Raw genomic sequence first — 6454 nt, forward strand, 5'->3', positions numbered from 1 at the left:
GCCGCGCGGAGGCGGCCGCGCGGAGGCCGGAAGGAAGCGGGCGGAGGGCGGGGCGAGGGAGGGAAGCCCGCCGGCCCGCAGGACGACCGTCGCGGCCTGATGACGTCGCACAATGGCCGGCCCCCGCGGGTAGTGGAGCCCGTTTGTTCCGCCCGCGTCGCGCCTCAAGCCGGAGCCTGTGAGGAGCGGAAGGGCCGAGGGACGTCTTCCCCGCGCCGCCCCGACGCCAGCGGAGCCGTGGCCCCCTCCCCGCCCTCGCGCTGAGGTAAGTGGCGGCGGCGGCGGCGGGGAGGCCGGGCCGGCGGGGAGGAGGCCGAGGCGGCCGGGCGGGGAGCGTGGCGGCGGCGCGGAGCAGAGGCCCGGGAGCTCCGGCGCCGCCGCCTCCGGGGAGCGCTCCGGGCTGCGTCCCCGGCCGAGCGTGGCTCTCGGGCCCTGGGAAGGGGTCCCTGAAACACACGCGATCCCGCGTTGAGTCCGCTGCGAGCCGGCCCACGGGGCCCTGGAACCCACTCAGACCCCGAACTCCCCGCGGCCGCCTGTGCGCCCAGCGGTGGAGTTGATACTCCCGAAGCTGTCATTTCTCTTCCGGGACATTCGCGTGGCACATGTTTGCCGCCCATAGCAGGACTAGCGGGGGGAGGCACGCAGGTTCGCCCAGCGGAGGAGGCCAGCCAAGACCGGGGATGGGCTCTTCGGGAACTTTGAGCTCTCTGGAGCCTCCCGGAACTTGCTCCCTCGGCTTCACGGTGCACAGGTTGGATGTTTTGGCTGTGCCCCAACGCGCGCGCCACTCTTAGGAACAAACTTAACTCCTTAAGTTAGGAGCCCGGAGGATGCCCAGTCCTTTGGAAAAACTCACTTCCAGCCTTGCATCTGCTGAAAGTTAAGTTTTGTCGAATACTTTGTGACAGCTAATTTGCCGAGTAGTGTGACCGATCATTTTAAGAGAGCGCTGTTCAACAAGGTCTTTGGCAGGAGTGGGGCAGTCTTCTGATCCGTTTGGGGAAAATGGAAGGGAGTGCTTGGCATCTGTAGTACTGTCTGGGGGCAGAGCAGCGGCTCATCATTTCTTCTTTGAGACTCACCTCCCCTGTTGCCTGTGGATGGGAGTCTTGGCCCGAGAATTTTACAGCCTGAGCACGCGTGTGGAGCGCAGCCAGCTCTGTGTCCCAAAGGCTGGAACTCCTCCCTGGTTTGGGGTGGGAAATGCTCACATGTTGTAAGAAAGCTCGGTGGAATCCTTTCAGAGAGCAAACAGGTAAGCTGTGGCCTTGCTCGTGTTTGAGAAGGTTTTTTTACTTTTTCACAGCTACAGATCATCTCAAGGTGAGTGCTTCTTTCCTGAGGAGTTTTTGGTGCTCAGGCTTAGTCCGTTTGGGGGCGGTGTCTGTCACCAGTCTTGACATCCTTCCTTTAGATGTTGTGAACCTGTGACGTTTTGAATCAGGATTGTAACTGGATGTACCAGAACTTAGACCTTCAAATAGGGATTGCTCTATTAAAAGTTACCTTCCTGAAAGGTTACGCTTGTATTTCACGGGTGCTCCTTTGCCACAGCCTCCTGAGAACTCTTGTTTTGGCCGTAAGTACCTGCGTCGGGTGAGAAAATGAGTCCCATTCGATAGTCGTACCCTGCATTTAAGCAGAAGTCCTCTTACGTGGCTTGGTCGCTCCTCTCCTGGGTTTCCTGCGATCTCTCGAGTGACCTACCTTGAGAGCACGAGCGTCTGCGGCCACTAGAGCGTGAGAAGAAAAGGTCCCAAACGTCACTCAAAAAGAGAAGTTCCCAAAACGTTCTGCACTTTAGCGTTGCTATTGGAATCCGTGTGCAGCCCTCCAGAGTGGCTGCTGGGTGACGAGACACCACTCACTGCACGTCTGAGTTCTGGCATCGTCTTCTAAAAATGAGCGCTTGTTTCCAGTTTCTGGTGTGCAACAGGTAGTTTATCAAGTAACAAGATGTTGTCATTTAGCCAACAAGCATTTATCAAGTGTCACCTGCCCAAAGCAGCCTGCAGTGGAAACACGGTGATGGATGGACACTTGTCATTCGGTTCTCGGGGCAAGTGCACCATCTTGGGAGTCAAAGGTTCTAAACTTCGCCAAGAATCCTCGGTTACAGGGTGATTGTGTGAGAAGAGCCGAGTAAAAACTCCGAGCCCAGGAGTTGGTGAAGACGTGGCAAGAGGACGCCCCATGTCACTGTCTGCATCCGTAGGCTGCGTGTTCTTCCTGGCATGTGGCCCGGGGTGTGCACTCACATGGCTGCTATGCCGAGTTCGTCTCCAAACAGGACATAGGTGCCCCGAGACACGGTGAGCCTGCCCAGCACGGGGCCTGGAAGGCAAGCCTTCTTCTGACCCCCGGTGACACTTCTCTTCCGGGCAGCAGCGTGTGACTCGGGTTGTTTCTAATAGGCAGGTTCTTTGGCGTGTTTTTCTGTGCAACGTGTTCACCTGTGAGCAGCCTCATACCGTAAAGACGAGAGGCGACTCCTCAGGAAATTATCAGGGCCTTCTAAGGGGGATTGTACGTCCCAGTGTGCCTAGGACAGCACCTCCTAATGGCTGTTGTAATTGTTCATAGTGCCCCCCCCTTCAGTCTCAACCGTGACCCCGTTTAGACAGTAAAGTATGTGGAGCCGTGCTACTCGGTGCCAGCTGTCTGCTGAGCTTGGGGAGTAGAGAGGTGAGTCTGAACCCTTCTTCTCAGGTACTCCATGTAGGGTGGGGGCGGGGCCCGCCGACAGACTTTGCAGACCAACAGTTGTGGACGGCGTGGTAAGTACGGATTTGGAACACGGTAACGTACAGTATACTTAAGGCAACAGCTCTTAATCTGGGGACAGCGGATGGACCCCAGGGGGTCTTGAACTCCCTAAAGTGGAAGATACGTTGCACATATTCTCGCTTTTCTAGGGACACGAGCCCTCCCTGCTCTCCTAAAGGCTAAGCACCACTACCAGAGAACACTGGGCTGCCCCCAAAGGGGCGGACTTTTCACTCCGCTCTTCTCGCACGGTCACCTGTAACTGAGGATTCTTGGCAAAGTTTAGAACCTTTGACTCCCAAGATGGTGCACTTGCCCAGAGTGGCAGGTGCACTGGACTGAACCCCTAGTGGCGGGTGCACAGGGCCTTAGGTAGCCCTGCTGCCTTCTGGTCAGCTCTGAAAACTGCCTTTGAGAGTCAGGAAGTTAACTTTGTGTCCTTGGAATGTTGAATTGATTTCCATAATTTACACCGTGGGGGGTGTGCACTCAGTAAGGACTTCTTAAAGTGACTTTCCTGCCACAGTGCTCCAGCGTCTCCAGATGGTAATCTGAGTCTGCATTGCTCACGAGGCCAGTATAACGGTGTGCACCTTTGGGGGTTCTTTTCTTGGATTTCTGTTTAGCTTATGTGCCTAAGATTCAAACTGCAGACGAGCTTAAGATGACTGGTGTCACAAGTTGGATCTTCATATGTTCATAACTGGTTTTTAACTAATGGACTACGTAAGTGGTATGTTAATATACGAAAATGTGGTTTTGTAGGAGGGCTAAGAAGTTATAGATGGATCAGCACAAAGCCTTTAAAGGGAGAAAATAAAAACAGGCAGACTCTACTGGTTCAGTAGCAGGCCCCAGTTTATGTGTAGGTTCTGTTCCCCCAAAAAAGAGTTTATAAAATCAGTTTGGAACTCAGGTCCCATTTCCTATGGAAACAGTGGCAAAACGTAGGGGTGGGTTCCTCGGCGGGTAGCACGCGCTCACGCAGAGTACGGGGCTCTGTAATTGACCACACACTCCGGGTGCAGTCTGACTTGCGGTCCCTAGATACGCACTCAGTGGCCATGAGGTCTAGGTCTCCTTATCTGTGACAGGGAACATGGTTTATTTGGAAGGCTGACAGGGATTGGTCAGGTGCCTGACACGGGGGGAAGAGGGGGGTCATCTCTCAGCAGGCGGTGGTGGCTGTCAGCTTCATTGCAGAGTTGTTTCAGTGATACAGTCTTGAATCGAGTAGACAGCTGTTTGTTGGATGAAACCATGAATGAATTAACTCCTAAGTGCTCGCAGAGACTGGAAGTGTGTCTGACGGGTGATAGGAGTCTGGTTCTTAGAAGTTGGGGAGTACCTTTACTTCTCGCCAGTTCAGTTCAGATTCAAATGTGTGGAGCCTCTGTCAGGCACATGGTCAGGCTTTAGCTCATCTGATTGTTACAATCTTGCAAAATAGATACTCTTGTCCCTATATTTCAGATGAAGAGACACACCGAGGTGTGGCCCGAGGTGTGCCCAAGGTCCTGACTCTAGGAAGCTGGGGTCCAGGTCTAACACAGAGGCCACACTGTTGCACTGGGTGTCCCATTAAGATGCAGCCCCCCAGCGGGTAAACTGCCCACTTTTTGCATTAGTTCGGGTATTTGAAGTTAGGTACTGTGTTTCTTCCATTTATTACTCTAGGATTTGATTTCAAGTTCCCAGAGTTTAAAAGGCAGTCTGATTGGATCTAATCATGACAGCGAGACCAAAGTGCAAACCGGTTTGCATATGAGCCCCAGAAAAGAGCTGTTACCAGGTTAGGAGAGTTCGTGGCTGTGAACAGGATAGTATGTTGCGAGGCCAGTGGCGGGCTTGGAAGGTATTTTCTGCAGCCTGTCAGTTGTGTGATTTTTAATCTAGTTTGAGGGGACATTTAATTTTAGATAACAGTCGATTGATTTAAGTGGGAAGTCATTTTGTTTTCTGGGGTTGCCATCGCACTATAAAATGTGAAAATCAGAATTTGTCAGGTTTCCGGTAGGGGCGTCTGACGCTCAGTAACCAGCTCCGTGTGACCGGCTGCCCACAGGGCACAGGTCTAGATTCAGCAGCTGCCCCGTGTGGAGAGGTGTCTTGTGTGTAGCGTAAGAAGATCTGTGCGGAGATGGGCATAGGACTCCTGCACAAAGGAAAAGCTTACTGTCCACCAAGAAAGGGGAAGGGGCCCCGAGTGCTTGTTGCAACCTGGCCCTGTCTGACCACTGAGCGTGGAAAGGCCTTAGCTTTCAGGCACTTCGCTTATCTCACGGGGGGCAGTAGGCATGCTGTCTGGGGCAGGGGGGCCTACTTGATATTCAGCAGGGTCCACCATTTGAGGACTGACTTTTAAAAAATTCTCCCCAGTAGTCCCCAGTCCTACCTCTGGATAGTACAGTTAGGAAGACTGAAAAGTGAATCATGCTCAAAACTGTGGCTATGAATGGATGATCAGGTTTGTACATTTCTATTACCGGTGGTCATTTGGTTGATTTATAAAGTGGCAAGTTTTAGGTGATTTGTCCTAACGTGTGCTCAATTATAATAATTTCCATTAACTGCAAAAACAGTGTTTCTAACTATCAATTAGGGTACCAGCTCTTGGTATGCATCTTTAAACACAGGTTCTCCTTTCAAAAGTACAAATTTGAAAGATACGTGTTTAATTTTTAGTTACATAAATGCATAAGATAATTTTATATATCTTGTTTTTGAGAGAGAGCGCACTAGAGCACGAGTGGAGGAGGGGCTGAGAGAGTGGGGGACAGAGGATCCAAAGCAGGCTCTGTGCTGACAGCCAGCAGGCTGATGCAGGGGCTCAAACCCGTGAACCGTGAGATCACGACCTGAGCCGAAGTCAGACACTTAACTGACTGAGCCACACAGGCGCCCCAGTAATTTTCTGTATTTATTGAAGTATGCAATCATATGTGTGTGCTTCCAGTACCAAATAGCAAGTAGCATGATTGTGACATACATCATCTTAAATAATAACTTTGAAGACTCAGGTGAACGTTGAGCCCTTCGCCATTCCTGCTGTTGCAACAGTGACTCACTCCAGGTTGCGCTGGTGAGTGGTGTTGGTTTCCTGCACATATACTCCGGTCCCACTGTGTGCAGTCTCCAAAATGGAACAGGGACGCCTGAGGGCTCAGTCGGTTGAGCATCCGACTTCAGCTCAGGTCATGATCTCACGGTCTGTGGGTTTGAGCCCCGCGTCGGGCTCTGGAGCTCAGAGCCTGGAGCCTGCTTCGGATTCTGTGTCTCCCTCCCTCTCTCTCTCTCTCTCTGCCCCTCCCCTGCTCATGCTCTGTCTCTCTCAAAAATAAACAAACAATAAAAAAAATTTTTTAAGGAAGAAATGGAACAGTATACTGTCTATGGGCATCAAGGTTGGAAAACCAAAAAATATACACTTTATTATTAAATCCGGATTGGTAAAAATAAAAGTGAGATCTTCTGAAATGACAGTCTTTTTACACGTGAAACTACTCAAACATGTAAGATTTTCTGCAAGAGTCCTTTTTCCGTGATATACCTGTGTTAGGGCAGTGATTCTCCACTTTGCTGTGAGGAAATCACAGGGTGCATGAGTGAGTGCCACCTTCGGAGCATCTGGTGGTGGCTCCAACATACAGGTCTCTGAGTAGGCCCCGGGTCTGCATTTTTTTTT

The 6454-nt window shown here is 51.8% G+C and overlaps 1 protein-coding gene across 2 annotated transcripts in view; it reads left to right on the forward strand.

Moving 5' to 3' along the window:
• The first annotated feature begins 88 nt into the window (after window positions 1-88).
• Window positions 89-6454, forward strand: part of ZC3H18 (zinc finger CCCH-type containing 18) — a 59367-nt gene continuing 53001 nt past the window's right edge. Inside the window, exon 1 of one of the 2 annotated variants that reach the window (XM_040443308.1) lies at window positions 89-265. The gene's annotated coding sequence lies outside the window, so the exon portion shown is untranslated. The remainder of the gene's footprint in view (window positions 266-6454) is intronic. The other variant, XM_040443309.1, reaches the window with a different exon arrangement.

Source organism: Herpailurus yagouaroundi, unplaced genomic scaffold, assembly GCF_014898765.1.
Source record: "Herpailurus yagouaroundi ecotype Mexico unplaced genomic scaffold, PumYag 190, whole genome shotgun sequence".
Lineage (NCBI taxonomy): Eukaryota > Metazoa > Chordata > Mammalia > Carnivora > Felidae > Herpailurus > Herpailurus yagouaroundi.